The following is a 12,928-nucleotide window of genomic DNA, read 5'->3' on the forward strand; positions in this document are numbered from 1 at the left end:
CAAGGTGGACCTGCTGGCCCTCCTTGCTCCAGTGGTGGGTTCCAGAGAAGCCAGGAGTCATCTGGTTCACCCTGGCTCTCGAGTCCCCGCTAAGCTGGGCCATACCCGGCCCATCTCGGTGTGGCTCCGGCCATCTGCGAGGTCTGCACTTTGTCTGTAGTTTTCTGGCCTAGTTTGGTTCTTAAAAATATTTTCCTGGCAGCAAATGGGTGTCTTCCTGCTGGGAGGGAAAGAGAAGAAGAATTAGCCGCTTCCCATCTGAGAACTTCCACTGGAATTGATTTATCCCAGCAGAAAGAGCCCGGCACTTTCCTTCCAAATTAATATGCAAATGAGCATAAGCAACACCTCCCACGGGCAGGTTCAGAACACAGCGGTATCATCCCGGAACATTTATTAGCACTATTAATAGAGTTCACTGCCTTACTCCTCCCCCCTGCTTTTATTGCCATTCTAATTACGGACCGTTTTGTTTCATTTCATTTTTCCCCGGCTCTGGCGCGGGTTAGGAAGGATGTGCCGTCGGGCGAGGGGGCCGCGAGGGTGGGAGGCTGCGCTCTCCGTGGGCGTCTCTCCGCACGACATCTCTCCTCGCCTGGTGCCGCTTGTCTGCAGAGGGCGCTTGCTTCACGCCCCTGGCACCACGGGTACGTGCAGAGGGAGGCTGCTGAGCCTGGGAAACCGCCCTCGGAGCGCTGTTGTGGCTGAGCAGCCTCTGAAAGGGCTCTGGGGTCCCTCAAGGAAGGTGGCATTCAGTGGACACGGCTCCCCCCTCCCCAGAATCCCAGGCCCTCGAGAGTCCAGGAGGAGGCCGTGTTCCTGGCACCCTGTGTGTGTGTGAACCCATTTTGTTCCCACCACAAGCTAATGAGGCAAGGGCAGGATCCTTGTTTACTAAGCAGGAAACTGAGGCACAGAGAGGGGTAAGTAACTTGACCTGGGTTGACAAGTCTGGCTCTAGACCTTGTGTTTCCAACCAGTGTCCCTCCCAGTGTATCTCCTGGGCCTCACCACCTCTCTCCTCTTCCTTGGCAAAGCAGGTGGGCTCCGCCTGGGCTCCTCCCCTGCTCAGAACCAGAAGACCCTCAGTGTCGTCAGGATTCGCCTCTTTAGAGGACACGGTGATTGTAAATGACAAATCAGTAATTTTGTCATTGTGGCAGGAAAGGCTGTGGCTTTGTGTTGACTGGGATGCCGAGTCTGGGGTCCCTCCATGTGTGTGTGTGGTAGAATGCCCACGGTCATAAAGTTTTAGGTCTAGATAAAGCCAAATGGTTTACTCTATTTATTAATTTAATCTCCACACACAAAACCTCTGAAAAGGGCATTATTTTTGCCCCCAGATGAGGAAACTGAGTCACTGAGCAGTGAAATAACTTTCCCTGAAGTCACAAACAGAGTATATGGCCTGTGGTCTTTAACCAAACAAGATTTGCCTCAGTTTCCCCACTGCGACCAGGTTTTTGGAAGCTGACAAAATGGTTTAGAGGTTGCAGACATTGACACGGGCCTATGACCTTTCGCTCAGCTCTAATGGAAGAGCCCTTAGGGGAGGCCTGTGTAGTCCTCCCACAACGGAGAGAACAGACTCATGTTTAGAAACCCCCACCCTATTTTTAAAATCACAGAGAATATGTTGGAAAAAAATGATATCTTCTACCCCACCCACCCACCCATCCATCCAGTCAGGTGTCACTGCTCAGTGCTATGGCTTCAGAGACGCTAAGCTGGGACAACTTATGCAGCCTCACCAGGAGGTCAACTCTCGCTGCCAAGCCGGAGTTGGCCTGTCTTCATGTTTCCCAAAGGACAGTGCAGACCCCAGGCATTTGCCCAGCTCCGAAGAGGATGCCAAGCTTTGCCCTTGGGGCTCACAAGATCTCGGTTGTAAATGTGTCTTGTAAATCCTATGGCTCTATCCACGTTAGAGCCACACTGGCACCTGGGGGTGCTTACTCTGTGCATGTGTGAGGGCTGATGGGCAAAGATGCATCTGCATGGGGAAGGCATTGCTTTACAAGCTAGGTTGGGCTCTACCAGGAATTTTATTTAAGCCTTTGGCCAAGTCAGTCTCCTCTTTGGGGCTGAGTTTTCCCCACCCAAAAGGGAAAGTGTGGTTATGAATAAGGGTGGCATGTTCTTGGGGTTCCCTCTTCCTGAGTTGCTGTAAGGCTCAGATGGGCACGCTGATACCCAGCCCAGAGTCCCCTCCTCACTCCGGCTTTCCTTCTGGCTCATCCTGCCCGCCCTTCCCTCTCTGCTCAGAGTGGGCTTCGCTGGGGGTGGCTGTGGAAAGAGCTGGCAGGTCACTGACAGTGGAAGCCCGGCTGCCGGGATGGGTGGCTGGGCCTGGCTGGGGGGAGGAAAGGATGCTTGAAAGACACAGACAGGGCAACATTTGTTTGGCATCCAGAGTCAAAAGCCACTCTTCCTTTAACAAGGTGGCTGATGTGGCTGTCGGGGCAGAGGCATGGGTCTGAGACCCGGGCACTGAAACTCTCCGGGCATTGCCATCTCTGGGGGCAGCCCTCCTTGACAAGGCCCCAAGGCCACTGGGTTGGGATTCAGTCACTTTCTGTAGGGCTATAGTTAGAAACCATGGGTCAGTGGGTGCCAGGGGCAGTCCTGGGGTAGCTGGGGGGAAGGGCTGTCCGTCGCTTGCTTCAGTATCATTGACCAGTGTGCCTCTTGCTGTAAGGAGGCTGGGGAAGGCCATGCTGTGTGATGATGAAGAGCAGCTTCCAGGGGGTTGAGCAGGGGAGGCGGGATGAGCTGGTGGGACTACCTTCGTGGGGTCTTGGCTTTCCCTGAGAAACCCAGGCTGGCTGATTCCTCAGCCTGAGTCAGATCACCCAAAGGTTGGGGGATTTCCAAGAGGTTGGTGTCCCCTGTTTAGGTGGGTCCTGCCATGAAATGTTTCCAGAATAATTCAGATTGACGCCAGCTGGAGAGTCCATTAGCCAATCCCCTGGCTCACAGGTGAGCTCCATCCACAGTAGCCAGGGTCTCTTGGGCACCTGCTGTGTGCCATCATTGTGCTAGGTGCTCAGCACGCGGATGGCCTTCTCATGAACTCTTCACTACAACCCCGTGAGGTATTGCTATTGCTTCTGACCTTACAGATAGGAAAACGGAGACCCAGAGAGGTAGAGAACTTGTCCAAGCTCATGCATCTGGTCAGTGAGGAGAAAGGTCTCATCCCCACCCCTCGTGCCCCTATCTGGTACCACCCCGTCTGCATTTCTTGCTGCTTTGCAGACAGAAGGGCTGGGTTGAGAGGGAGCATGGAGTCGTCTTTGCAGGCAGGTGAGACCATGTGACGAGATCACAGATGTGGGGCTATGCCTGGCACACTTGATGTTGGTGGGAGGGACAGTGAGGGACATGGCACTTGTGTAGGGAAGGAAGTCAACCGCACAGAATGATCATTACACATTCACAGGTTACTTTAGCTGCTTCCACTTAACTGGGGTCAGTGTAATGACATGGTCAAGTGCACAGGCTTGACCTTGAGTAGGGTTCTGATTCTGCCACTTGGAGGCTGATGACCTCAGGTGAGCTGTTTCACTTGCTCTAGTGCCTCAGTTTCCTTGTCTGTAAAACAGGGCTATGAATAGGATCTACGTTATAGAGTGGTGGTAGAGTGAGAGGAACACCTGGGATGCTTAACACAGCCCTGGGCATTCGACTGGCCAGAGTCTGTCCTGTGCTTATTACTGAAGAGTTTAAATGTCTCTCTGGGTCTGGCTCTGTCCGTTTTGCTCAACATTCTTTTTAGGGAGCCATGGCGCGCTAAGTCATCGTGAGAGGGAGGAAAAAGTAAAAAAAAGGCCCCCAGGTGGGAGAGGCAAGGGAGGGCAAGGCAGCTCCCAGGGCAGGCTGTGGAGGGGCAGGCTGGGGGCCCATGGCCTGACAGCACACCTTTCAAGTCTCTCTGCTATTTGCCTGGTTTCTCCCAAGGGCTGATGCTGCTCCAGGCAGTAGGGAAATCAATTTTCTCTTCTTTTCACATCACTTCCCTTCCTGGCCTAAGGAGGTCAGCAGTGGTTCTTGGTGGTTCTCTTATTCCCAGCATCAAGAGCAGACTTCCGCTCTTGGCTCTGCCATGTTTTGGTGACACTGTCCTTTGCTGAGCCTCATATCCCTCTGATGTAAAGTGGGTGGGCTGGACTAGAACTGTTTGTTTTCATGCTGTCCTCCACGGAGCCCTCAGAACCTCTTCCCACTCCGCTGTAGGGGTGAGGAGGGGAGGGGAATGAGGAGGGCACGTTCTCCCATCTCCTCTTTATATGATTCCTTGGCTTGAAACGTGGTCGCGTGGATGCAACCCATTCTTCACAGATGCTCGTGAACTGCAGGGCCCACTCTGATACACTGAGGTAGACAAAGCAGGGACAACACATTGGGACAGAACACTGGGAGAGGAAGAGCATCCTCATGGAAGGCTGGGTAGAGCCCAGCTCCAGCTCCATCTCTCAGATAAGACCTCTCCGACTCTCTGATAGCATTTGTCTTTCAGCCAAGAGGACAACAGACATAATAAATAATACCTACACAGCACTCATTTTGTGCCAAGTGCTGCTCTGTTTTTCATACACGCATTCCACTCACAGCATCCCAATGAGGGAAGAGCAACTATTAGCCCCTTCCTGTAGATAAGCAGTCCAAGGCTTGCAGAAGGCTGAAATGTCTTGCTTGGGGTCCTGTGGTGGAAGTGGCAGGGCCACTGTGCCCTGAGGTCCAGGCTCTTTGTCCCCTGCTGCTCATCACCATAGTGTGCCCCCCATCCCCTGCCGCCATCTCAAATTAGAAAGTCATGAGGTGATCATTTAAGGATTGCAAATAATGGAAACTGACCATGGGTGCTGTATTAGTTTGTAGGGCTGCCATAAAAAAGTACCACAGACTGGGGGACTTACACAGCAGAAATTAATTTTCTCACAGTTCTAGTGGCTGGGAGTCCCAAGACTGAGGTGTCTGTAGGGTTGGTTTCCTCTGAAGCCTCTCTCCTCGGCTTGTAGATGGCTGTTTCTTTCCCTCTGTCTTCACGCGGTCTTCCCTTTCCGTGCATCTGTGTCTTAATCTTCTCTTTTTATAAAGACATCAGTCCTATTGGATTAAGTCCCAACCTAATGACCTATTTTTAACTTTATTACATCTTTGAAGGCCTTATCTCCAAATATGGTCATATTCTGAGGTACTGGTGGTTAGGACTTTGACATATAAATTTTGGGGGGACACAGCTCAACCCAAAACAGTTGCCTCAAGTACAAAGGGAATTGCTGGAAAGATATTAGGGAAGGGTATCAGATAAACAATAGGTGGCTGGACCAAAGCACTGGTGGGACCCAAGGCACCAGTTGAATCATGAGAACAGCCTGGAGGGCTGCAACACTAGCCCTGTGACCCCTGGCCAGCAAGAGGGGAGAGAGAAACTGAATCTGAGCCAGATGTCTGGGACCCCAAAGCTCTCTCACAGCTGGGGCTGTGAGAGTGAGGATGGGTCATGCAGACTTCTGCAGGGGCTCAAGGGTGCTAATGCCCTAATGCCCCCCAACATAGCCTGCCGTGGGGGCATGCCCAGAAGGGACTGGAGAGTGCTGTTATGAAGGAGATTTCATTCTGGACCCCCTCATCTCCTTCCCCCTCCCCACTCCAAATTAAAATTGTCTCCTATATGTGCTCATTTGTCTTCCAAGCCAAGCTCTGTGTTCCTTAAGAGCACCTGCCTATGCCTCAGCTGTGACACATGGCAGGAACGTCAGACTTATCTACTGAGTGCCTACTATGTGTTCGGCACTGTGTTATGTGTCTGAAATTTCTAATCTCATTTAATACTCACAGTGGCTCTGTAAGGAGGTATTAATAAAATGAGGTACTTCAGTGCTATGGTTTGAATGTGTGTCGCCTCTTCCCCAATTCGTATGTTAAAACTTAATCACTAATGCAATAGTATTAAGAGGTGGGGCTTTAGAAGGTGCTTAGGTCATGAGGGCAGAGCCCTTGTGAATGGGATTAGTGCCCTTGTAAGGGAGATATGAGAGAGTTTTTAGCCCCTTCCATCATGTGCAGATGTAGCAAGAAGGCACCATCTTTGAAACAGAGAGTCGGCCCTCACCAGACAACAAATCTGCTGGTGCCTTGACCTTGGACTTCCCAGTTTCCAGAACTGTGAGCAATAAAACTCTGTTGTTTATGAATTATCCAATCTAAGGTATTTGGTAATAGCAGCAGAAATGGACAAAGACACATAGACAGGATTCTTTTAAGATCTTACCACTGGTAAATGAATTCACCCATTCATTCAGTCAACAAATATTTAGTGAGTACCTAGCATGTGCTAGGCTTGATGCTACAGAATACAGTAGTCCCAAGCCAGGCATGATCTCTGTCTTTATGGAGACCAGAGGCCAGCAAAGAGGAAGGAATTCTAAACTCCTGTTGACTTCAAAACTCCGGCTTTTATCTATTGTTTCAGAATGACTTCTAAGAGACAAGAACAATTTTTAGGCCCCCTATTTTAATTTTCACTTCCATCTGGAGGGGCATTATAGTATAGCAGTTAAGAACATAGACTCTGAATCTTGACACCATGGGTTCAAATTCCAGCTGTATTAATAGTAACAGAGAATTAAGGGAGGTAATTTATGTAGTGGTTAAGTTGGAGGAATGTTGGAACCATAAAGAGAAGGCTGTATCTCAGGCACCTGGCAGTATAGTAGGTGCTCAAAAAATGTCTGTCAAATGAATGAATCCCTAAATTACCCATGTGGGTCTAACTGAATTCAATAGTTAAAGAAAACGACACCTCATCATTTGGCTTACAGAGGCTACCTGCTCTCTCAGTTTTTTCATTTTTGCCTTCAGGGTAGATTTTCAGGGTTTGAGCCTTGGGATGGGTGTGGTTGAGGACAGATGTCACATCAATAGCTCATTGAGAACCATGCCTTGTTGCTCCTGCAAGGTGGGAAAGTTGATGGAAGAGCTGAGGCTCAGAGTTTCTCCTAACTTTACCCCTCCTCTACCCCAGTTCTGTTCAACAGAGCACGATTTCCTTTCTCTGCCTTTTCTCCCATGGGATGGTTAAATCAGGAAGTAGGGGCTTGCTTCTTATAGAATCCTTTCCTTCTAAGACCAACCCAGAGGAAAGAGGGCTTAATTACTGTTGGCTCTGTACTTTATTTTACTTTGGGAGACAAAGTTTAATAACATTTAGGAATTAGGACAAACTGTTTTTCCAGGTCAGGTTCCTGTGCTGACCTGCACGAAGTTCTCTCGGATTCATCATACCTTCTAAATCAAAGCAACTCAATGTGGTTTTTACTCTCTGCTTTCTTTAAGAAGAGACAATCATAAACAACAGTGTGTGACTCAAATTCTCCTGTTCTCCTCTTCCCATAAGGTAACTAAACATAGATAAACCCTGAGGCTGCATGTGGCCCAGTCTCCCAACACGGTGTCTCATGCAAAGAAACCCCCTTAGTCAACCAAAAGGAAATTAACAGAACTTCATTTCTGTCTTAGTCTCTCAATGGAATGCCAAAGAAGAGAATCCATTCTTTATTTGTCCCTTTGAAGGAGTATTTAGGATACCATTGATTATAAGATGAACCATTTTTTGTAGCACCAAGAATGGAAAAAATGCTGCCAATTTAATCATGTTCTATTATCAATTGTAAAATGCAGCTCTATTTCAGAGTTGTTAAAATGTGAAAAAAAATGCATGTATTAGCTTCAGTGCAAAATAGTAATGCCTACTACAGTAACGACAACAACGGCAGGAAAAAGAACAAAAAGGGGTATAGAAGAGCACGTGGCCAAGAATCTCACCTGGACTTTCACATTCCTGGTGTTGTACACCAGAGACAACTGTTAAAAAAAGTTGATTCTTATGCTTTCGTCTGTATCACTAAATAATCTTTTCATCTTTAATTTCTTATCAGCTTATTTTCTTCATATATATACAGTTTTCAATTTTAAAGACTCTATATTACAGATCAGCTTTATCTCCCTAGAGGGAATCATTGTCTTGAATTCGGTGGGTGTTACTCTCATATATATTTTTATATTTTAACTACATGTGTTTGTATTCATACCAACAAAACATTACCAATTTTGGATAAGGAATGTGCTTAAAACATACCACCCCCTTGAAGACCCTCTCTCTCAAATACTGACTGCTCCTCTCAGTCCCTTTATAGGGATGGCAGCTGCTTCCCCTCACCCCCAAATATCTCTGCCTCCCCCTCAACTCTCACCTCATTCCACATTCTTCCTGACCGCCAATCTGCCCGCATGCTATATTTCCTCTCTCTTGGCTTATTGTGTAGATCAGGTTGATAAACTTCTTTTGTTAAAGGCCGGAGAGTGAATATTTTAGGCTTTGTGGGCCACGGTCTCCGTAGCAACTGCTCAGCTCTGCCACTGCAGCCTCTACGCAGCCAGAGACAGTTAGTGAGCATGGCCATGTTCCAATAAAACTTTATTTGTGTACCCTGAAGTCTGAATTTCATATAATTTTCACATATCACGTGAAATAGTACTTTGATTTTATTTCAACCATTTAAACAATTAAAAATCATTCTTAGCTCTTGGGCTGCACAAAAACCAGGCAGAGTGCTGTATTTGGCCCATGGGCCAGAATAGATTATTTTAGCCTCTCAGATGTTAATATTCTCCCTGCTTCGCCCATTATCCTAAATTCTTCCCAGTGATGGAGGGACAAAGGCTGAGATCACTGGGGAGAGTTCCCCCCACCTTATCATCCGGGGGTGGGGGGACTGCAGGAATACCTGCATTCATAATACTGCATCTTCTGCACTAGGAGGATGTCACACATTCCCTCTCTCTTTCTCTCACTCTCACACACACACAAAAGTGATTCCTTTAAAAAGTCTTCTGTACGACCACTCCATTTGGCCAGGAGGGATGAACCCCCCACACTTCTTTAATCTTCCCGGCCCCCACCCCTCGCCTTCCACAGCCTATGCCTCTCCCCTGGCCAGCGCTTGTGTTCAACTCAGGTTGCAAGCAACAGGCAGGATTAATTTAAAGAGACAAGGATTCTGAACAAATATTTGTCCAGTGCCACCCTGTGGGCTGGACACATAGCTGGTTTATTTTATTTCTCTTATCTTCATAATCAGGTGAGGAAACTGAGGCTCAGTGAGGACAACAGTCTGGTCAATGGGGGCTACAAAATTCACCACCATTCTGCTCTGGGAGCTTTCATGAACTCTAGAAAGCTACTGATTTCTGGGAAAGTTGAGCCCAGGCATTGCTGGATTTGCCAACAGAACGAGGCAGTAGAGAGTGAGGGCCCTGGGCTGGGGGTTGGGCTCCCTGCGTTTTGCTCCTGTGTCCTCCTCTGAGAGCCTGTGCTACCTTGGGCAGATCTTTTGCCTCCTTTGGGGGCTGGGGCCATGCAACTCGACGGGGTGACTTTGGCCAGTTTTACCCTAGGACTGGGAGTAGGACTTTCCCCCCTGCACCTCCAGCCCCCTTCTGGGTGTCAAGAGCCTCATCTTTGGTCTTGAAGGGGTTTACAAAAACACAGGGCCATTGAAAAGAAGGATTTCCATACAGGAAAGTCTGGATGGGCTCAGCAGAGCCTCTGGGTGTGGGCTGGAGTCCTGACGCTGGACAGCCCATGGGTGACCTGCAGCTGCCGTGCAGGACTGATTCCTGGTGCTGTCCTTGCTTGAAAGACGGGCATTGTCTAGGGTGTTGAGTTGGCCTCCACGTGGCTCTGTGCTGCCAGGCACGGGGGGAGTATGAAACCCCTGTCAGGCTGCCTCGGTGCCCTCCACGTGGTCTCCGTTTCTTAACCTTCTTCTTGGCCACACCTCACCTCTCCATCGTCTACTCTAACCCTAGTGTTTACGCATCACTTTTCAAAAAGTTAAAAACATGACACTTATTCAGATATAAAATAAACAAAGATTTTCTTTAACTGATTAGCTAAAAAGGGATAAGATGTTAAAACCAGTTCAAAGGAGAACACACACATACACACGCACGTACCAATTAGGGTTGCTGAAATAAATTTACTGACAGATGCAAAATTAGTTAAATTACCTTATATTCTATGGGGCATTAGTTCTCAAATTTTTTGGTATAAGAATCTCTTTACATTCTTAAAAATTATTGAGGGCCTCAAAGAGCTTTTGTTTATGTTGGTTATATCCATCAATATTTGCCATTTTAGAAGTTAAAACTGAGAAAATTTTAAAACACAAGCTCACATTCCATTAGCCAGCAGAGAGAGCAGTACCAGTAGCATTGCAAGTCATGTAGCCTCTGGAAAATGTCACTGTACACTTGTAAGCAAATGCAAGTAAAAAAAGCAAATAGTGCCTTACTATTATTATGGAAATAGTTTTGACCTAACAGACTCCCTAAAAGTGTCTTTAGCAATCTCCAAATGTCCCCAAATGACAGCTTGAGAGCCACTGCTATTGGGCAAGAAAATGTAATGGTTAAGGTTATTTTTTTCCCAGTAAAATTCAGTTTCATTGCCATGGACAAGAATAAAATTCATTTTCATTGCCATAGACAAGAATCATTTGCATTGCCACAAGCTTTCTACAACTTCTGCCCCCACAGAGCTGTAAAATAGCCCAGCTGATTGAAGTCTGTCAAAAGTGCTCATCTTGGTGGGAGTAGGTAATCCCGGGAGATCCAGGAAATAATGCACAGCACTCCAGGGAAGGGACACCCAGCACTTGATTTTGCTCATTTCCAAGCCTTTGTTAATTTTTCCCGACGCCAGGGAGCCCTCCTCTGGTTTCCCTGGTGACAGAGCTGGCTGGCTCTCTCCCTTCTGTTTCTGGTCTGTCCTCACAGCATAAGCTCCATGTCCTGCTTCCCTCGGGTCCTTCCCTTTGGTGCTAAAGAGCTTTTGTGGAAGGAAAAAAAAGTACAGTGAAAGATTATCATAATCCCGATTATCCTCAAGGCAGTGCAGAGAAGAAGCAGTGTAGGATAAACATTGAGATTTGCTCTTGTTCCAGCACAGTTCTCTGAAAGGCCCCTTCTAAGCCTGGGATCCCAGGAGCTGTGCATGCGGCCGCTAGTCTGTGGTTTCGTCTTCAGCATCAGACAAAACCACAGACTAGGGGCCATATCCGCTGATAAGTCATTTCTATCTTGAGTCTCACCCTGGTAAGGAAAGGAAATACCTTGGTCACGAGGCCAGGATCACGGTTTGGAAGAGAAGTCTAATCTTGTGGGTTCTGATAACTCCAGATGGGAACATAGATAAGATTGGTCCAAGGAGAAGAAGAGGCAGAATCAGCAAAGATCTGTCCATGCAGGGCTACCTGGACAGGATGGCTAGCAGGTCTTTGCATGAACTAGGATGGCTTCTGGCTACACAAAATAGGAGAACCTCCATAGTGGCTTAAACACATCAAGCATTGTTTTTCAGGGAGACCAAGTGTTTCACCCCTTTTACCATGTAGACCCCCGTGCCTGTCACCTTGAAGTTGTACAATGGCTGCTGCATCCCCAGGAGGCTTCCAGGAGGAAAGAAGGGGGAAGGGGCAAACACACACACACACACACACACACACACACACACACACACACATGCACGCGCGTGACTTTTTCTAGAAGGGAAAAGATCCCCTGGGGCTTCTGCTACATCTCACTGGCCACAACTGTGTATATAGCTCTTCAGGCAGGTGGGAAATAGGCTATTTTAGCTTCTCAATCTCTGAAATGGAGAAAGACAAGGCGAAATTCGTTATAAATAGTCTTTGGGTGGACAATTCCACAGTGTTTATCCCAGCCCCCTCGTGAGAAATGCCAGGATGAACTGACTCAACACAGAACTCAAGGTAAGGAGCTGGGGGGTGAGTACAGGTCCTCAGGGTGGCCCGCAGGTTCCTGCCTCTCTCCCACCAACTGTCAAGGTCCCTGCCCACGCTCCGTGCTATATACCTCGTAGGTGCTGCCATACCTACTAGGGAGTTCCAGTTTTCTGAGTGCACCCTTGTTTCACACCTGCATGACTTTTCTCATGCTTTCCTTTCTGCCTGGAATGCCTCTCCATGTCCACCCTGCCCTCTCCACATGGTGCCATGCTATGTGCCAGGCGTGAGGATTACTGTAATAAACAAGATCACTGGGGTCGCTGCCCTAGTTGGCTCTTTTCCTGCCCTTGGACTGATTTACACCATTGCTTCCTGTGGTTCTCAGGCCTCTGTACTCAGACTGGAATTACACCACTGGCTTTCATGGGTCACCAGCTTGCAGACAGCTGTCATGGGATTTCTCAGCCTGCATAATCACGAGAGCCAATTCCCCATAACAAATCTCTCCAGATGTACATATCTTATTGGTTCTCTTTCTCTTGAGAACCCTGACTGGTACCGGTTATACACCTTTGCATCCTTCTCTTACTGTGTATCACATGTTCGTTGTGCTGACATTTATTAGGTGCCTCCTGGATACAGGCATTGTTCTAGAGGTTAGAGATGGACCCAGAACAAGGAATACAAAGTTGCTCAGAAAATAGTTTGTGGAGGTGAAACGAAGACATCCCGGAGGATTTTTCCCCCAGTAGACATGATGATCTAGAATCCTAACCCGGCTGTTGAGATTAGCTGATGCCTTTGGAAAAACAAACCAGTCACCCGCCTAGTTGATCATGGCATTCGATGTGCCATTTCCTCCTCCTCTGCTGCTCTCCCTGCTGGAGAAGGACCTCTGTGAGTAGGAGCTGTCCTGTTCAGAGAGCGTCTCCCCTCCTTCCTGCCCGCCTCAGCTCAGGTGTCATCTCCAGCAGGTGACGCTGCAGTCAGTTGCCTGGGAGTCACTGTAAAGTTTCTTTGGAAAAACTGGGACTCCAAAAGAGGGGGCTGAGTGAGGAGAAGAGGCGAGTATTGAGCTGCAGAGAGGCAGCTCTCTGACAAAGATCTTGGGA

The 12,928-nt window shown here is 48.1% G+C and overlaps 1 pseudogene; it reads left to right on the forward strand.

Moving 5' to 3' along the window:
- The first annotated feature begins 514 nt into the window (after nt 1-514).
- Nucleotides 515-12,928, forward strand: part of LOC123640513 — a 66,359-nt pseudogene continuing 53,945 nt past the window's right edge.

Source organism: Lemur catta, chromosome 6 (assembly GCF_020740605.2).
Source record: "Lemur catta isolate mLemCat1 chromosome 6, mLemCat1.pri, whole genome shotgun sequence".
NCBI lineage: Eukaryota > Metazoa > Chordata > Mammalia > Primates > Lemuridae > Lemur > Lemur catta.